Source organism: Telmatherina bonti (assembly GCF_933228915.1).
Source record: "Telmatherina bonti genome assembly, chromosome: 13".
Taxonomy (NCBI): domain Eukaryota; kingdom Metazoa; phylum Chordata; class Actinopteri; order Atheriniformes; family Telmatherinidae; genus Telmatherina; species Telmatherina bonti.
In genome coordinates this window covers 10183730-10204617 of record NC_136611.1, presented here as the reverse complement: position 1 = coordinate 10204617, position 20888 = coordinate 10183730, and the positions used below count along the sequence as shown (strand labels likewise).

The window sequence follows — 20888 nt, the reverse complement described above, 5'->3', positions numbered from 1 at the left end:
CAAAGATACTTTATTATATTTATATAATATGAAAATGTATTATTTATAATTTATAATTTATAACAGATAAAATAAAAAGCCAAATAATATTAAAGACAGAGAAAAGCGTCTCTGTACACGTCTGTAGAAGTGAAATACTGCATGTGAAAAAGTTGTGGCAGTGATTTTTAATAATTCATGCATCAGATGGGTTAATATGCGACACTAGTTCATCCTTAGTAATGCAAATTACACCGTGCATGTAGACCCGCTGCACTTAATGTGAAGTTTATGTATGATAAAAAAGAATCCCTTTGGTTTGTCTGTTGTAGAAGTGAGAAGATGACAGAAAAACCTGGCTTACATTCAGCACCAACACAAAAGTTTCCATTAATAATTAATAATCAGCTGAGTATAAAAACAACACAACATTAGGCTTTTCTCACCAATCAAACATCGCATGAAATATTAAAAGTAGTGAAAGAGTTGAGCTGACATAATAGACTTTAATTTGCCTGAGAGCTTTGACCAAACAGTCACCTAAGCCGACATCGTTGACGTACTGCAGACCTGTTGGCAGGTTAGATGAATGCAGGTAATGAGTCAGGCCTCTTGGAAGTTCGTGTAATGCAAAGAGCTTGTGGTCCCTAATGAGCACGAAGGCAAAGTAATAATAGCCTCCTGGTCACAGTGGGGACTCATAGAGCCTCATACCTCGTCTGACAAGATGAATACAGGGTACAAAACAGCAGGGGAGGGGAGGAGAGAACAAGAGGGCAATTACAGCCGCCAATTCCTGAGAGGAACACCGTATATGTGATGCGAGGATTAGAAAGTGTAGGTGGAAGGAGGAACATGAGATATGAGCCATCTTTTAGCTTTTCCCCTCTTTATTACCACAGAGACAGCTTTGAGGGCTGAAAATGTTCCATCGTGTGTCTGTAATGTTCTCCCAGCTTGAGAAATTTAATGGAGACTGATGCAATATGGTTATATTGACCTTTTCCACAACTTTACACTTTTTAAACCAAATGAGTGGGAGGAGTACCGGTCCAGGCTGTACTCTGCCTTCGCCCAGTCATATAGTGGTCCCTCAAGAAGTGGGTATACTCAAAATTTTTTGCCCTTTATTAAATAAGAAAAAAAAAAACAGTTTCAGAAACAGTGACATGTAGGACCACTCTACATAAATCTGTTCACCGTCACATCATTTCTGCTCTTCGGCTTCAGGGAGGAAGAGTTATAGAATAACTAAACCACTACTGGCACACAGACTGGAGCGAGGCAGGTTCATAGACATATATATATGTATTATGTCTATGTTCAGGCTGAAGTTAACGCAGCTGATGGCGAACTGCACCAGTGTAGCATACTGGTAACGTTATACTAGCTGCTGGGTGACGTAGGTACATGTGGGATGTTTGTAATTGTGAAAGCAGCATCACATGGGGGTTTAGAAGTGAGAATACTTAATTCTGACTGAAAAAGAAGTGTGTATACTCCATACACCCGTGTATACCCCGGACTACACCACTGCTTTCACCTGATATTTGCTGGGATATTCTCCAGCTTCCTTGCTGAATTGGAATAAGCGGTGTATAAAAGATGGGTGGCTGTATGAACCAAGAGTATCGATTAGGAAAGACACACTGTAACGTAAACTAATGATGGTTACAGAGGCTTCATGTTTGCCCAGCTGGCCTGCAGTTACATGCATTTTCTCCTCCTAAAGGAAAAATTAGAAGAGCAAAACCTGAAATGAGACTCCAACATGGGTCACTGGTACACTTCCATTGGAGCTGGTTTACAGAGAGAAGGTAAATCCAGTCTGTGTCTTTCTTGTTAAATATGGACACTTTAAATATGACTGCTTTGAGGAAGATGCTTCCTAAATGAAGCAAAAATGAAGGTTTCAATATGATTCTCATGGTAAACACAGTCGAAAGTGCAGAAAAAAGCTTGTAAATAGGTGTCCAATACAGGGTCACTATGCATGAAAGGGTTAATTATCAAAAGGATATTAGTGGCATTAAATAAATATAATCAGGTGAGAAGAAAGTAATGCAAAGTTTTCACTGTTAGTGTGATGCACAAATAGAAAATCACAAGCTAATTTTTCAAGCTTATAAAATAATTTAACAGTATGTAGGATTACACAGGTAGGACAAGTTTGTGCTAAATGCAAAATTGCTGATGTACTGGGATTTTCACACCCAACCATCTCTTACAGGAAATGGTTGAAAGTAAGAGAAACTATCCAGTGAGCAGCCGTTGTCTTGATGGAAATACTTTGTTGATGTGTAAGGTCTGAGGAGAAACTGGTCGACTGATAGAAAGTCATAGAAAAGGTAATAAAAACTCAAAGAACCACTGATTACAGCCATGGCATGCATAGGAATATGAGAGATAAAAATGTCTCCATTTCAGCTGCTCCATTCAAATAGAAGGGTCGCAATTTGGTGTAAACAACATAAAATCATGGATCCGTTCTGCTGCGTATCAACAGTTCAACCTGGTTCTGGGGATGAAATGCTGTGGGGATATTTCTGGCATAATTTGGGACCCTTAGCACTAAATGAGAACAGTTTCCATGTTTCCATGTGCGGCCGACTAATCTGCAGCAACTAAAGCCTCTGAAGAATGTTTCCAACACCTTTTCCATCTATGCAAAGAATTAAAGGTGTTCTTAGGGTAAAAGTAGGTCCGATCATGTACTAGCAGAGTGGAGTGAATGAAGTGGCTGAGCTCATGTAAAAACAAACTTATCAACTTAGCCACATTATCCGTTACAAGTCGTGTGGTTTGACTATACAACTTGTTGCACAAGGATTTCCGATGTGACCTAAACAGGCAGTCATACACCACCTTCTCTTGTGAGCAATGTGACAAAGCAAACGGCTGAAAATAGAAAATTTCCCTTGCACCAGGAAGGCAGACATAACAGCTTCAAAAACTCTACAAATATCAGCACTGATGAGGAATTTTCAGAAAATATACCCCCATGCTGAAATGTGGGTATATGTTCAAAAACTGCTTATTAAAATGCAAAAACAGCTGAATGGGCCTGAAGCGCGTTGTAAAAAGTAAAATGAGCTTGTTATCAGCCGCTGAAAGGCAGCCAATCACACCAGACCGCCTAAGGGCCTCATAGAAAGTGGACTCTTTTAAAAAAGGACTAAAAACCTTCCTTTTTAGAAAAGGAAATTACTCTCACTTTAATGGGAGTGAGATGGCCCGAGGATTGCAGGGTCCAAATGAAACTGTTCGGGTCATGTACAGCATCCATCCTTGTGCAATGAAGCCGTACAGAGAGGGTCTCAGTTCTGCTGCATGTACACATGGATGGTCCAAAGCCGAGATTGGACTGGACCATTTTGCTCCCGGGCCTTTACTATGGGGAAGTGTGACACTGCAGCGCAGTTTATTATAGCTCAGCATACAATCAGTAGCAGAAAGATGCTGGTTCAAGCCAAACGTCTGTCAAGAAGGTCTGATAGTGTGCAACTAAAGGAGCGTTGACAGTTTTGACTGTTTCATTTCTGGTTGACTCATCAAAATCTAAAAACAAGCAATAAAAATGTACTGGAAGCTGAGTAGCTTTATGAAGATGCTGATGAGATCAGCAAATTTTAAAAGCAACATTATGTGTAACAATCAGAGGTTGTTTAAAATTCAGCCTTTTAAGAAGAAGGCTGTGAAAAAAGTAGGAAAACCAGTGACTGAGAGAGACTTGAAAGCACACAGCTGTCAGACTGGATGTAGGGATGAAGGCCACAGCTAGTTTTGCATACTTGCACACAAGACGTTGAACCTGTTCTGCCTGAGAAAAGAAAGATGAAGAGTTACCATGATAACAAAAGCAGACAAACAGATAATATACCAGCTTTTCTCACTCTTCTATGCTGGGAAAAAAAAAAGCATAGAACAATAATTCTATTCTGGGTCTGAAATAGTTTCACAAGGAAGTGAAAGTACAAATGAATTACAGTAAGTCTGAATGTTTCTACAAACTGTTTTAAGAAGTTTATCTCTCATTACCACTAAACAATCTACTTAAATCGGGATTTTATACCAAAGTGATTTCTTTCATGCTTAATTATTGCAATAAACAATCTATTTAGTCAATACCATGTTTTAGAAGTAAATTCCAATTAAAACCTCATATAGACAAACATTAGACACTGGCTTTAAAAAAAAAAAAAAAAAAAAAAATTTTGCAGTTGCGTGAATGTGATCAAGTTTGTGTCCTTCAGAGAGATGGAAATGATCTTTGATATAGTCATTAACTTCTTAATTACTTTTTAATCACCCATCATTACTTAAAGCCTTCCTTTCCCACAAACCCCTCAGAAAAATCTTAGCTAGCTACCTGCTATAACATGTGACTTAAACATGTGATAAAATTTGGTCACATGTTGGTCATACTTACATCCTGCAGCTATCCAAGTATACCTCAGTATTAAATTAATCCATTTTAACACCTGATGCTGTTAAACTGACAGCAAGGCACTTGCTTCTTCAAAGCTCCTGCTGTTGTAGAAGCTGCAAAGATGCTCTTCAGTTCTGGTGAGATGAAAAAGTTCCCTGTGATGATAAGATAGTTGATACTCTATCACAGGAAATATACGTTCAGGCCACATCAGACGACAGAAAAATGGGCTACTACAGAAGCTAAACGGTTCCCAGCTGCTGAGTGTGTTTTACAAAGTTTCTGATCCTGTTTTAGTCCTCTGAGCAGCATGTTAGGATGTAGTGGCTTCAATTTAAAGACACCTGCTGTGAAACAGAGGAGACCTTTTTTGTGCAGGCTGGGATTCACATCATGCTTCGTGTAATATGTTCAGTCAGGCCAAACCTTTACTTGGTGCATCATCACTAAAGAGGATTACCGTGATGAAGGGAACGCTAGGATGTCAACACATTTACGGCTCAACAGTCAGCACATCCAATTTCAGACAATAACGCAGCTCCAACAAACACTGCTATCGAGAGACGGCCGCGCTTGAGTGGCAAAACATCTGCAGGAGGGCTTCTGCTGACATGCCGTGGACAACGGCAGGTAAAGGTCCAGGCTTTCCTGAGAAAAGTGCAACCAGAACTGATTAACGTCTCCACAAAAGGAAACACTTTGCTGATCATTGATATGATTCCTTCTTATATAAGATGTTCCTATATGGTGATTCACTTGAGATGCACTGGCTCTTGATCAACTGTTTTCTCAGCCCATTACAGTCACACATTAAAGATTGCTGTATTTTTAGCTGTTGTAGAAGCTTGACTTCCACATTAGTATGCTGGAGACAAATGTGTGCTCTTATACCCAAGTGGCGGACCTACCAGTAGTTGTTTTTATTTATTTTTATTTTTTTTTACACATTCAAGGTCATCTTGCGTTTCTCTGTAGCAGTGGCAGAGCTAGAGTTTCACACATGAGATGGCCAGAAGGAGGCTTTATGTAACACACACAGACACACACACACACACACTTGTGGTCACATGAAAAAGATGTGAGAAATAAAACATCTTTACATTAATAATATTGCTAAATAAGTGGAAACATTTGCAACAAGTTAAAGACGGTCAGGGTATAGTAAAGTCGTTGTTTTAATGGTGCATAATGTGGGACTTGATGTAGTAGTCGGTTGTAATTTTCTCTTGTTTTACTGTCTCTCTAAAGCACTTTGAATCAACCTGCTGTTGAATTGTGCAATACAAATAAACTCACCTTGTCTTGCTTTGCTCTAGGTAACTGGCCTTGTATAACATTAATGGTTGCACAGGGACAAAATCTTGCCTAGAAATGTCCGGCCAAATACCATTATTTAAAAAAAATGGTAATTATGAAACCACTTTCAAGTTACTTCAAACTACTATAGTAACACTGGTGATTATTATTATTATAATAATTCATAATTCCATTTTATCAACAACAGAAAAACCAAACACTGGGTGAAAATCCAGAAAAATGACGAGACAATGCTCAAGATGCAATCAAAACATTTGGGGATGAGTTCAAGCTTGCATGAAAAATTCATTGTGTTCATGCTGTTTAGAGCAATAACGTCAATGAATCCCTCTGCAATGATACTTCAGAACCTGCAGACATGTTGATGTGAAACACCCTCAATTAATGAATTTTCATCAGTCATCTGAAGAGACAAGTGATATGTTGAGAAATATAAGTTTGCCTTTTAATTCACGCTTTGTAAATTAGACCAATCTGTATCAAAAGAACTAAATATTCAAACCCACATGCATCAACAAAGCCTGAGTAACTTGGCCTGGTTTTTTCTTTGAATAATAAATCCGTAGGGAACATCAGTCTTGTGTTTTCCTGCCTTCTGATTAACTTTTCTTTTGTTTTAAGCAACATTAGCATTTGATGTTTTATCCTTAAATACAGTGCGTGTTTATTCGATTTTACTGCACATAAGGTCCAACTGAAGTAAATGAAAAGCAATCAAATTGATGTGGTCATAAAAAAAAATCAATCAAAAACTCACCAACATAACTTTTTTCTATCATTTTACAACTTCAATAAATCCAAACACAATATGATTCTGAGTGTAATTTTGAGGTGTGTGTTTCGGTACAGCATAATTCCTGGAGAAGCCTCCTTCCATTTGTTGTTTTATAACATGGTGCCATTAAATGGCTGACCTTTGAGACTGAGTGATGTGACTTATGAACATAAACCACGACTGCCGGAGCTCACACAGTGTACAGCACCAACACTTACCACTTTGCATTTTCCATATACAAATAAACATTCAGCATGTAGCAGAGCAAAACATGTCAGGCAGACGTCAGCAATAACTTTAAACAAGACTGAAACCATTAATTCATCTAATTCCAAATATGAAGATGCACTGAGTCTTACCTAGTTGTGTATTTCTATGAATTCTAAGTGATAAAATGACAAATCTACAATTTAGTTATCCAACCAGAACTGGTGCAACATATTCATATAATCAGTGAGTTTGCAGCATGCCTACCATAACATTAGCTTCATGTTTCAGTTTCCCTTGGAAATCTCTCATCTCTTTTCTCATCTCAAGCCCAGATGTCAAACTGACAACAAGAACATCAAGAACGGATGACCGGCGTGCACATTCATTCAATTCACCAGCAGTAAGTTGGTAACACTCAAGCTACCTTTTCACCATTTACTTTGACTGGATCAGATATAGCAAACATGCACAGCATTATGGGATATATTCCTTCGCCAAAACTACTGGTGAGAAGGTAGCCAAGAGAACAGAGTGCTCTCCATGACGTGTAAACCATCCGGAAACTTCACACGTGGTGGAATGTAACAACCTTCAAATGGGCTGAACGCGGCACACTCCGCTTGTGATGTATGCAGAATCCAATGCGAACTTTGCAACATATGTGCTGTGGTGCAGTCCGGGTACCACTGCAGACACAATCCATGCCATGCAAGCATGATGCTGCCAGAGACTTACTGAGCATTGGTTGAGTCCATACTGTACTCCTCCTGATACCTGGATGCAGCACACATGGACACAGATAGGCACAGGTTAGGAGAGGGGAGTGTTGAGAAAGCAGGAGAGGCAGGGAAATGGTGAAAAGCAAGAAAAGAACGCCACTGCGATTTCTTTGTATTTACTTGTATTTTAGGGAAGAACACAATAGTTTCAGATTCTTGAAGAGGAAACTTAAAAGCAGTTTGTACAATAGGAAGAAAAATGATAAGATTTAGTGGTTCGATCCAAAACTGAAATGCTTTTGGAACAGGAGTAAAACTACAATATTGCCTTAGTCCACTTATGTAGTCTGAATGGTGCAACTTTAGCATCTGTTTATTCCAGATCTGCCGTTAAGTTTCCTCCATCAAGGTTTCATTGAGTTCACATTCCACATACAAGTAAACCTTCTAATTTATGGTGGAAATAGTCCTTATCTGAGATAAACCAGGAAAAAAAAATATGTTTGTGGAGTTGTTTACTCATGAAGCACATGCAAGACAAACACTTTACAGTAGGCTTTTTTTCTTTAAAGAAATGGAAACCACTTTATGCAAACCACAGGGGACCTGTGACACGCCCTCAGCAAAGTTTTATACCACGGATAACAAGGGGAAGGTGTAACTCTGAGACTGACACAAAGATTAAACACACACTTTGACAAGATACAGAACAAACACTCTGTCAGTAACATCTGTTACTCTTTCAGCCATCATCAGTATTTTTAATTTACTTTTTGTACCCAAAAACATGAAGATACTGAAAGTCTAGTAAGACGCCTCAGTTACCAAAGTACATCTACAAATGACTTCATTAAAAGTGAATGGATAGAAAATATAATTTCTATTGACGTTTCTTTATCTAGAAATGACCAAAGCCTTTGAATGTAATGTAAAAAAGTCATAATGCAGCCAAGTGGTATGGTTAAAAAGCGAGATGTTGTTCCATTTCAAACTTTCTAAATGGAGTGTCCATTAAACCTGGGAAGTTGTGAAGACACAAGAGATGATGTGGACAACAACAACTACAACACAGCATCGTCAATAAATGATCGCAGTCAAATTTACAGCTGTGAGATTGCAGAGCAGTAAAAAGAGCTTTCAGTGGATTATCAGAAGATGGATGTCCACCGGCAGCATCCTTGTAATGATCTGAGAACACTCAAGACTGAAAGCAACTATTACTTTGTCATTCACAAGAAATTCTTCATCTGTACATGAGAGAGTAAAAGAAAAACATTTGTATGATCCAGCTGTGTGGGAGATTCCACATTTTCAAATGGGAGATTAGGTCTAATCTCTTAAATTCTACTTTATTTTACAACTTTTGATCTATAGAGAAAAAGATAATACAGATTTTCAGTCATTTAAAAAAAATAAATAAATAAATAAAAAAAATCCTGATGCCTTTCCTTATCTCTGCAGGCATCTCTTAGCGGCACCGTCTTTGTTGACCCTTCTGTCTCATCCCTTTCCAACCCCAACCAGTCAAGGCAAATGACCACCGTTCCAGAGTCTGGTTCGGCTGAAGGTTTTCTTATTCCTGCTAAAGAACAGCTTTTCCTCTCTATAGCTACCCACTACCCCATGAATTCTCAGGATTGGGGGACTGAATTAGTGATATGGATCAATGCAATCCATCAGTTTCCTTAGCTAAGCAATAATGAATATGGTTATATGAGCACAGTTATTATAAAGTGGAATCATGTGGCTATAACTAGACTACAAATTAACTGAACTGAATTGCACCGTGTCTGTCAAAGTGCTATGAGATTACGTTTTTAAAGATAATAAGGAATGTTTGGGAAGTGATGAAGCAGCTGACTATTGTAAAGTATTTTCTACTATCGTCGTAGGTTTCAGCTGGACAGTTTACAGAATCTTTTGGAGCATGTTTCGAGTACCATTGTACTCTTAAATGTTTTCAGAAAGTGATGAGTCTGTACCAAGCGGAAACCTTCGGTGGTTAGAAGTAAAGCCTATTCGGAAGTGTATAAATCTGCAGTTCTCTCTTATCCACTAGGGGCTGCAAAACAGAGCAAATCCCCATAGACTCCCATGTTAAAAAGACCAACTTCAGAGCAGAAATAAACATGTTTACAGCCTGGTTCAAAAATCCATTTTAGGTTTAAAGGTCAAGTTTACCTTCATGACAACAGTGGGGGAAACTTGCCTGTTTAAAAGTAATTTAATCTCAAAATTAGGCATATTTAGGGGTGTGTCCTTTTGATTGACAGGTATCCGATCTCCCGCTTCAAGTAAAAAGAATGTAGAACAACCGTGGTTTTTTTTGGTTAACAATGTGACTTAGCTTTAGCCCGCTTACCTCCATTAGCTAGTTATCTCCTGTTATCTCCTGTTATCTCCTTGTTAGCTCGGTAAGCTCTTAGCTACAGGCAGCTCGGCATTCGCTCGATCTCAATCATCCACCATGACGCTCACAGCTGCCCTCTCAGCTCCACCTCTTTGCCCATATTTATATTTTCCGGGCGAGACGACGTGCATGCCCCTGCCAAGATGGCAATGGTAGGAACCGCCCACCGAGCTTCAATTCGGCTCTTCAGAAACCTACAGGTGACATCACGTAGGCTGCATCCATCTCTTTTTATACAGTTTATGGTCTGTATGCTTTTGAAATAAACTGTGCTTCGATGACAAGCCAGGCAGATCTTTCCCTCCTCCATCTAAAGGATGCTAATCCCATGACTTCCAAAAAGAATGTTGATTGGTCAGATGACAGGATAAGTATCCACTCAGTTTTCCTCCAACAAATTTGGACCAAGTTAAAGCAGTTAAAAATATACTAGAAACAGCTATTATTGAAATAATAGCAACTGTGAATGCCCATTTATTGAACTATGCTGAATACTTTAAATGAAATTGCATAAGTATAAGAAATTGAAAAAAAAAAAAAGCCCAACTGACTTTTTTTCTAATTGACCCACATTGGGATTGAACCCATGAACTACTGTATCAAAGCACACTGACTTCACTCACCACACCACTAGTACTCTTAGTTACACCTTGGAAAAAGTGTTCAACTAAATTCCTGTGAAGATGTGAAAGACTTTGTTCAATGTGAAAAACATTTCTTAATGTGTTTAAGATTTATCAAAGTCTTGAAATGTTGCAGGGAGCATTATTGGAACAAATCCTTCATATTTACCATATTTTCCGGGCTATTAGCCGCTACTTTTTTCATATGTTTTGAACCATGCGGCTTATGAAAAGGTGCGGCTATTCTGTGTTTTTTTTCTTCCACCGCTAGGGGCGCGCTAACCGGAATTAGAATCAAAACTAAAGAAAAATAAAGCAAAGAAGCATACGTTACTTTTTTCTTTAGCTAGTAGATAGAACACGGACGAAGAATTACCAACTATTAATTATTTTCGAATTCTTGCCCCTTCATTATGGAACCCACACGAAGAAGTTCGTATGATGCAAGTTTTAAGTTGAAGGCCATTGATATTGCTATCGAGGAAGGAAACCGCGCGGCTGCACGCAAGCTTGGCATCAATGAATGTATGGTGAGACGCTGGAGGAGACAGAGGGAAGAGCTCATGAAATGCAAAAAGTCAAGGAAATCTTTCAGAGGACAAAAAAGCAGGTGGCCTGAACTTGAAAATGTCCTGGAGGACTGGGTGAACATACAGAGAGCCGGTGGCAGAGGTGTATCTACAGTTCAGATCCGACTTAAAGCTAAAACAATAGCGCGCGAAATGAATATTGAAGATTTCAAAGCGGGGCCGTCATGGTGTTTCAGATTCATGAGACGTAAAAACCTGTCCATCAGGGCATGGACCACTCTCTGCCAGCAACTCCCCCCTGACTATCAGGAAAAGATTAAAAACTTCTGCACATTCGTTGAAAGTAAGATACAAGAGCACTCCATTGGACCAGACGAGATAATAAACATGGATGAAGTACCTCTGACATTTGATCTGCCTCTGACCAGGACGGTTAACAAGGCTGGTGCATCCTCCGTGTTGTTGAAAACAACAGGTCACGAGAGGACGCACTTCACCTGCGTGCTGGCATGCACGGCATCCGGACAAAAACTTCCACCTATGGTGATTTTTAAGCGCCTAACTATGCCTAAAGAACAACTACCGAGAGGCGTAGTGGTCAAAGTTAATGCCAAAGGGTGGATGATGGAAGGAATAATGAAGGAATGGTTAAGAGAGTGCTACAGCAAGCGCCTCGGAGGATTTTTTTCACCAGAAAAAAGCACTGCTTGTTTTGGACAGCATGAGAGCCCATGTCACAGATTCTGTAAAAGAGGCGATCAAGAAAACAAACTCAATTCCAACTGTGATTCCTGGAGGTACAACAAAGTATTTGCAGCCACTTGACCTCAGTGTGAACCAGGCATTTAAAGCAGCACTCCGAGTCGAGTGGGAGACTTGGATGACGAGCGGGGATAAGTCATTCACAAAAACCGGCCGCATGCGAAAAGCGTCCTTTTCGGATGTCTGTCAGTGGATCCTAACAGCGTGGAGTGCTGTGAAAGAATCCACCATCACCAACGGGTTCAGAAAGGCAGGACTGCTACGTGAGAGCACTGCACCTTCAGAGCGAACTTCACCGGAGGAAGATAGTGACACTGAGAGCGAGGCAGACGGGGACAGATGTGACGAAGCGCTGATGAGATTGTTCAACTCCGACACTGAAGAAGACGACTTTATGGGTTTCAGCGAAGATGATTAAAGTGACGCAGGAGAAATTAAGTTAAGTCAATACTGATTATGTTCTATTGGTTCTGTTCCGTTTTAACCAGCAAAGTGGCTGCCGTGTTAGAAGGCACTGTTATGAATTCTGCGGCCTGTACTAAGGTGCGGCCTATGTATTTTTTTATTATCGTTTTTTTAAAAATAGAGCAGGTGCGGCTTTTATAGGGAAGCGGCTAATAGCCCGGAAAATACGGTAACTGGGACATTTGCAAATAAATTCCTTTGCTCCTTGAAGTGTGCAGCTGAACCTATAGTTCACATTGAGCAGCCTGCAAAACTGCACGCCATCACACGAGCAACAGCTAACAAACAACAACGGACCCATATGTTAAATGCTGGATTTGAACCAGTGCCTTGTATGTTTACCTGTGTACCAGTGCACAAAATGGACCAATCGCTGAGCTGACTTCCGTTTTGTCCAATCACTGAAGAGGATTTTAACATTTGGCAAAAATGTGAATAACTTAAAAGGTTTACATGTTAGAAAGACCAAAAGTCATAGCACATATCTCCTGAATGAGCTGAACAGTTTGATATTTGAATGGTTGAAGTGAGACAAACCGTGTCGGAGGAGTAGCGTTTCAAAAATTTTGCAGGAAAGACACTGGGGACGGGAAACTGATGAACCGGACTCTGTAAACTGGTGCAGAGCTCGGAAACCCCCAAAACCAATCGCAAGAGGAGTAGAGCGGCAAAGTTTGGCGGAATAATAATAAAAATGGACGAATAGGATCTCAATAATGTGAATGGGCATTCACATTAATTCATAAAAAAAATACAAAGAAACAATATTTGCCTGTTAACATTTAACACAAGCATTTTAGTTACATTTTCTATAAAACTTAAGCTGCGAAGGATATGTGTCGCATTCACTTTTTATTCCTTTCTTTTTGTAACCCAAAGTCCAAATTTTCTTTGAGGGCAAGTGGGTGTGAACTTTCCTTTCAATCTCTTTTCAGAACTACTGCACTGGAAGTGATTAGTCTGTTGATATAATGGATATTGCACACAGCCACCACATTAGCTTCCTTGCTTTGATTGCATTGTCCATTTAGTGGTTTTCTGACTGCACTTTGATGAACAATAAAGATGCTATCTGGCTGCTAAGCGCTCAGGCAGTTTAGAGGCTAAGATAAGCACATGCTCCCTTTAGCTCCATTAGCTAACAATAAAGTAAACAGATTAACTCAGTTTTGTTCAGTTTTTTCCATCATAACCAAATTGAAAAAAAAAACAAAACAATTTTTTGCAGCAAAATCATGCAGGTCTTACTCTGGTCAACATTAGGAATACAGATTGAAAAGCAAAACAAGTTCTCACCTCTTCCTATGTTGGTCTTGCATCATGGGTCTGAGATGGCATGACCAAATTGGAGAAAAAAAAAAAAAATATATATATATATATATTTTGCTTTAAAATCATGCAAAATCTTACTCTGGTTAACATTAAGAGTACAGATTGAAAGCAAATCACATCCTCACCTCTTCCCATGTTGGCCTTGAATTGTGGGTTTGAGATGGACCCGAGACAACAAGTGCATCATGACCAGCACTTTCAAAGCAGCTTTTAATAATGAACTGCCTGAAAGGCTGACTGGATTACAGTGGAAGGACCAAACACACGACTGCAGCAGCTACTTCAAGGATGAATGGGATTTGTAGTTCTCAGCTTTATTTTTGCCATCAGCAGAGGCTTGCTAACGCTAAACTTCCCACAAACTGTGACGCTACACAGACAGCTCCAGCTACCCTCCAGCATAATGAGGACAATAAGATGAACACCAACTAAATCAATCATTTGTTTTGGATCTGCCAGCGATGAACTGGCGACCTGTCCAGGGTATACCTCGCCTCTTGAATGATGATTGCTTAGAAATGCTCCAGCTGCCCCGTGGCCCTGAATTGGAAATGAACAGTATTGAAAATGAATGAATAATTGTTTTGGATGTGCATTTGTTTCTGTGATTTTTGCTCTGCCTACAATAAGCTACTCATAGAGAACTCCTCTTTGTATGGAAGATTCCTCTCTTCTTGACATTTTGACCACATAGTTTCCTACTTGCTGAAATTATGCTTTTCATCCATTTCTGATTCACTGATGGAGTTGCATGCAAGTTTTTAAATGTTTAAAAAAAAAAAGATCATTTTAGCGAAGGGTGTGCCAGAAACCAGGGCATCATTTTTTTATTTTTTTTTTTTATTACTAAACTTCATTGAGACTTTAGTCTCATGGTTTAGTGAACAATAATGAAGCATTGCATGTAATTTACCCTGGAGACCTTATTAAATACCCTCATTAAAACTTGGTCCCTCAGATCAAACCTGCAAACATTTCTAAACCCCAACAGAAACAATGTGACTTGTAGGTTGCACACAGCACATTTTAAAAAGTTGATTGTGGCTTGTATGAAGAGGAAAATGTGGTAACATGAAGCCCCTTGTGGCTGTATTGATACTGTACTCATCAAATGTGAGTGATATACTGCAGCATGCAGTAAGAAGAGGAAAACTGAATCAAAGTTCATGCTGCCATACAGGAAAAATGTGTGGAAAAGTAGAGGAAGCGTGCAAGCAAATGAACTGAGAATTAGCTTTAACATATAGAAGACGTTACATCAGAGGTGTCCAGCTCCGGTCCTCGAGGGCCAGAATCCTGCAGGTTTTCTATGTATCCCTGCTTAGACACACCTGATTCAAATTAATTAGTAGTAGAGCTTAATCAGTTGTGCACGTCATTGGCTGTTTGATCCATTTAGTGGAAGCTAGATGTGTTGGAACAGGAATACATGGGAAACCTGCAGGACAGCGGCCCTCGAGGACCGACTTTGGACACCCCTGCGTTACATCAACTTCATGTACAAAAATCTGCCTGGAGGCTCAAATAGCAACACAGAAATTTCATTTACACTGAGGTAAGAAAAATGTTCTGAAGTAGACCGAGGTTCTACACCAGAGGTGGGGAACCACGATCCTTCAGAGCCGGAATCCTGCAGGTTTTCCGCGTATTCCTGGTCCAGCACACCTGATTCAAGTCAAACGGATCCAACAGCTTATCAATGTGTGCACAGTGATTCATTCATTTAAATCTGATGTGTTGGAACAGGGAGACATTGAACACTTTCAGAACGTGGACCAAGGTTCCCCACTCCTGTCCTACACTATCTACTATTTCCTAGACATACTGGGGTAAATGTGTCATCCAGTAAGGTCAAAACTCTACTTTTCTTCTGTGTTTTCATAATGAGCTGAAGGTGCTGAGTGAACAGGACTTTAAAGCTGGGGTAGGTAATGTTGGGGAGCTAGCAAGATGTGAAATCCTCCTCTGCTTTTACTCCTTGCATGATCCAAGGCTTTTTTCTTACCTCCGCCAAGGAGGTTATGTTTTTACTGGCGTTTATTCAACTTTATTCAATTCAGCTTTATTTGTATAGCGCCACTTCAATACAATGTTGTCACAGGGCGCTTTACATACACATCATTTCAAGCCAATTCATACATAGCCTATAACAGAAACCAAATAATTGCATTAAATTATTATTAGAAACTCATATTGATGATGTTTATGTTTGTGTTCAAGATAACTTAAAAAGTTATGGACAGATTTTAATTAAATTTTCGAGAGTTTTGTAAATGTGAAAAGGAAGAACAGGTTAAATTTTGGTTGTGATCCAGATCACCGTTTGGATCCAGGAATTGTTTTTAAACACCGTGCCAAAGATTTGTGCTCTCTGAGCGCTTTTTTATTTGCAGCTTTTTCCACCAACGATTTTCTCTTTTTCTGCTGTTTAGCGGGAGGAGGCAAATAAACCGAGCCGGGTCGGGAAATCCTTACTGCATTTTCTCAGCCGTGAAGAAGCTTACGAAATATAAGAAATGAACAACCTCAATTCGGCCTGAACGTTTGGATTGGTCAGAGTTTTTTACAGATTTACAGTAAACTGAGGGGTATAACTATATTTAAAAATGTACAAACTACTATCAGTACGAGGAACCACTTCACCCAGAGTAAAAAAACAAAAATGTCTCTGAGCAAGATTACCTACCCCAGCTTTAAGATGAAAAAAGGAAACCATGGCATGGCAACTTGTCAAAGAGAATGACAGAGGTGGTGAAGTGCACTGACATGTCAGCAAAATGAATACCACTCTAAATGTGTTCTGACCGATGGAAACTCAAATCATACAGTGAAAAATACTCATCGTTGAGCCTTAAGAATATATACAAACACCCCCTGCTGGTGCTTAACATTTATTTTGTTTGTGTTTGATCACTTGTGACCACATTCTGTGTTTAATTAAGTGATCAATCACTGCTCGTCCACTCTCATTTAGTGTATTTACTGGTATTTAGATGTCAATACTGCTCCGAAGAACCTATTTAAAAAAAAACACCACAGCGATTCAGAGGTGCTGTACAATACACGGAGAATAAATCAAGTCTTCATTGTCTGTGTTACACTTTGAGCCAGCTCATCGATTCCCGTACTCACACCACTTCCTCTCACTCTCGAGCCAGCTGGACACAAATCCCACGCTGATCACATTTCACAACCTAGAAAGCTCTCAGATTCCACGCGACATCCCATCACTCCGTAGGAAGCACACTGGAGGTTTTTTTTTTTTTAACAAAATAATACACTTTCAAATTTCTGAAAGACTACAACAGCACAACAAAATGATGCCCATGAAGGCAGACGCTTCATTTATTCATTTATGTGTGATGTAGAGTCAACCTTCCTGCCAACGAACGCGTTCCAAACCTGGTTGCCCCGGGCAACAGGCCAGCCAATACATTAGGTAATACAACCTGAGCCGCTGGAAGATATTGTGTATTATATTACCATACCTTCTTGGCCATAACTGATATTGTTTAGTTTGATAAAACTGGCTGTCAGGCAGTCTGAGCTTATTTTAGTTCAGAAGAAGCAGCAGCGAGTGTCCTCCTCACACATGTCAAACCGATTTCAGCCTGTAAAGCTGATGACTTTATTTTAACTGTTTATCTGCCACAACCACATAAAAAGTTAGCCTCTAGTTGCTAACAGAAGGAAGCTTTTCATTAGCAGTGAAATAAACTTAACAATGGGGATGGTTGGGTCGATTATGAGCCTCAGCCCAAGATTTAAGTGATCCTCCCAACTTTTAAAGTTTAATTTATCTACATTATCAGGACGATAAATGACTCTTTCAGCCAAATTAAGGCACCCATCCAGATCTGCCATTATACAGAAACAGACATACATTTATTTAGTTAGCAGGAAAACTATTTACTTAGCTGAATATGTGAAGTGTAGCTTTTGTAATGAACCATTCAGATTTTTACTACTAGTTAAAATAAGAGTAAACAATGCAGACAACACAGATGCAATGCAACATTTTCGTGATATATTTTCTAAACAAATAATGTAATATCACTGTCAACAACATGAGCTTTCACTCTGAAAGGAGTGTGTTTAGGCATTTTACTATTCCTTAAGTGTGAATACTGACAAGAAAAATATCTATGGGAACTATGGAAGTGTGCACACTGCACCACCAGCATATTGGCAGTGCAGTGCAGGTTTCTGAAGCTCTGCCAAACAAGCACCATCTGTATGTTTTCAGCAAAGAAAGAGAAAACAATCTGCCTCATGTAACCGGTGAGTGCAAATCGAATACCTGTCACATTTTTCTCACTGAAGGAGAAAAAATAAAAACACGTGTCCATCAGTTGTTACACCTTCCCCGTGTTCTGCATCTAATTTGGCTACCAAACAGAAAGAGATTGCAAGCAGGTTTTTATGGATTCATTCAGCTACACGACAAAAAATATCACAGTATTTAATCTAAATATGAGGGCATGTCATCGGGATTTCATGATGGTTTGCATATTTTACTGCATCAATCTGGCTGTGCAAAACTACCATAAATAACTCCACCTTTCAATGACAGGATGCACTAAAATATCTTCAATAAGAACACCGGGTTCATAAAATTGTAATGTGAATGCAGCATCCACTGACTTATGTAATCACTACACACTGCAGCCATCAAAGCCAAGTGATTTCTGGGAGAGGAATGACTGACCACAGAAACGTTTGCAAATAGCAATGCTATCTGAGATGCAGCTGAGTCAGAAATAAGTGCCAGAAGTTGCTCAGAAATGAAAAATACAGCCTGTAACAGCCGGTGCGTAACGCTCCTGGCAGCCATCCTCCTGCAGGTTTTATGTGGGGGAAAAGCCAATTTATAGATCGACAGCGTCAGCAGCAATGGGACACAGATCACAGCACAACTTTCAGGTAGGAATAATAACGAGCTGAACAGAAAGGAAGGCTTGAGGCACCGCGCGCACGCAGCATCTCTGTATCTCGTGGATGCTGCATGAGGGAAAGCGAGCTGCATTGTCAAACATGCGCCTGTGGTGCGGATCTGCGGCAGCTACCTTTGGCCGGCATCGCTTCCAAAAGAGCCCATGGTCCGGAGAGGATTGGAGGGATTGACCCAGGTGGGCTCCGGGGTTTTCTGCGCATCTGTCTTGACGTCTGGGTCAATCTCCGAAGGCGATGGTGTCAGTTTCGCGCCTGCCATGCCTACCCAGAGTGGTGCCTCTCCAACAAAACGACCCCCCCCCCCCCCTCCTCCAGAAGTCAGAACAGCCTCAATCAGCGACTGACGCCGCCAGAAAACCGCATCGTGGACTCACTGGTGGCGCACAACGGCGGAGGGAGCGCTCTCCCCTTCCTGCCGCATCACACACTCCTCAGACACACTGAGGGAAGAAGCGGCTTGTCTCCTGGTTATGGAGTCTTCCTCCATCCCTGATGGAAATACAGAGGACCCACTCAATCCGAGATTCACGCGTCGTCACGATGTAACGTCAAGCGCTCAACCAACCCGACGGGCTCTCCACGCGGTTACATAAGGCAGCAGCCAAAGTTACTGATCTCCCCTTTCTTCTCATCACAGCACATCAACCTCTAGTTCACACCAGCTGATGATGATTTCTCCAGATTTACACGAGTCTAAGCTGCAAACATAAACATCAGGTCCAACAGTCCACGTGAGAACTTCACCATTAGACGGAAGTAGCGACAAACCACAGACAAATGAGCAGGTGGCTCTGGTAAACACTCCATGGTATGATCCTGCTGGTTTGCATAGAAACACAGGACACCTGTGCAAACTTCACGAGACAATAACAGCAGTAAGTCAGGCTGCAGTTTAATAAGGGAAATAAAAAGAAGAAAAAACAGATTTACAAGCAAATTAAATCAGAGAAAATGGAATAAATTTAAGAAAGACTGATAAATAAAAATGCCTTTTATGTGTTTTCTTAGAGTAAGCACATAAAATGTCCTGATTTCAGTGAGCTGAACATGAAAAGGAAAATTGGATCATTACTTGAATGTTACAGTGAGGAGAGATCATGTGGCTCCAGTTTGAGCTTTTCTTCAGATCAAATCAAATCAAATCCGCTTTATTAATCTGTTAGGAACTTTCTTTGCAGAGGAGACAGTGCCACGGACAATAAAAACATCAAAACATGTGTATACAACACATCCATTCATACCGTTCATCACAACAAAACAAGAAATACATAAAGAAAAATTAAAATTAAGAGTCTCAGTTTCCAGATCAGCTGTTTAGCAGCAAACAGAGGTTGGGACGAAACTAAGGGATGCTCTTTGTCCTCAATGCAAGGGAACTGTACCTCCATCCTGAAGGTAGCAAGATATAGTGAGGGGTCAGTGGAGATCTGTACACCTTTTCTCAGAACTATGGTGTCATAAAGGTCTCTAAGAGACTGCTGTTGCTGGCCCATAATTTTACTGTGTTTCTATGAATAGAAGTAAGTGATCCAAACCAAGCTGCTATGTTAATAAATATGAAAATGGATTCAATGAAGTATTTATAGGAAGCTGAGAGAATCAAGATCCAGATCAAGAATACTTTATTCATCCCTAGTGAACCTGTGGTTTCTGGAGTTTCCAGAGAAAGAAGGGGCGCTGTTGAGATTTTGTTAAAATATGTTCAGTGTTATGTTGAAATGTGAGTTTATGATCTGTTTAGGATTATGAATGAACCTTATCAATGATTTCATTGTTGACTGTCAGTGGAGGTGTGGAAAGTGACCATGATGGAAATGAATGACTAATTCTTTGGTTCTGGAAGCATTTAAGTCCAAGCAGTTTTCTTCGTGTTAAATTCAGAATAGAATTTAAAATTCTCCTCTGTCATAAAGCTCTCCGTGATCAAGCTCCATCGTACAGATCTCAGTTTCATACTTTCCCAACTTCTGCCTTTTCTTCAACTTCAGCCTAGGTCACTCTGAAAAGAGATTTCTGATTGTAATGAGCTTTCTACCTGGTTTAATAAAGAAGAAAGGTGTGGGCAGCTGAGGGATGTCCCACATTGCGCTGAGAACTTCCTTCCCTTTATGACCATTTATGACCATGTATTTCTCTTCTTTTTCAGTTGGTCTCCCTGGGAAAGAGGGTGGTTGCAAAAATAGTTGTTTGATCCACACCACCTTAATGAGTGGTCCCTGCTAAATCAGCGGTCTGGACCATAGCAATAAGTGGTCCTTGCGAAAGGGTGGCAGCTAAAATAGTGGTTCCGACCACTGATTTAATTGCCCTCCCAGTGGCAGGGACCACTCATTACAGTGGTCCAGCACTGGTCTGGATTAGATCACTATTTTCACAACAACCCC

At 40.1% G+C, this 20888-nt stretch overlaps 1 protein-coding gene across 1 annotated transcript in view; it reads right to left on the bottom strand.

The window, feature by feature from the left end:
* kcnt1b (potassium sodium-activated channel subfamily T member 1b) overlaps positions 1–20888 on the bottom strand; it is a 75617-nt gene that overhangs the window by 34085 nt on the left and 20644 nt on the right. The gene's annotated exons all lie outside the window — the stretch shown is intronic.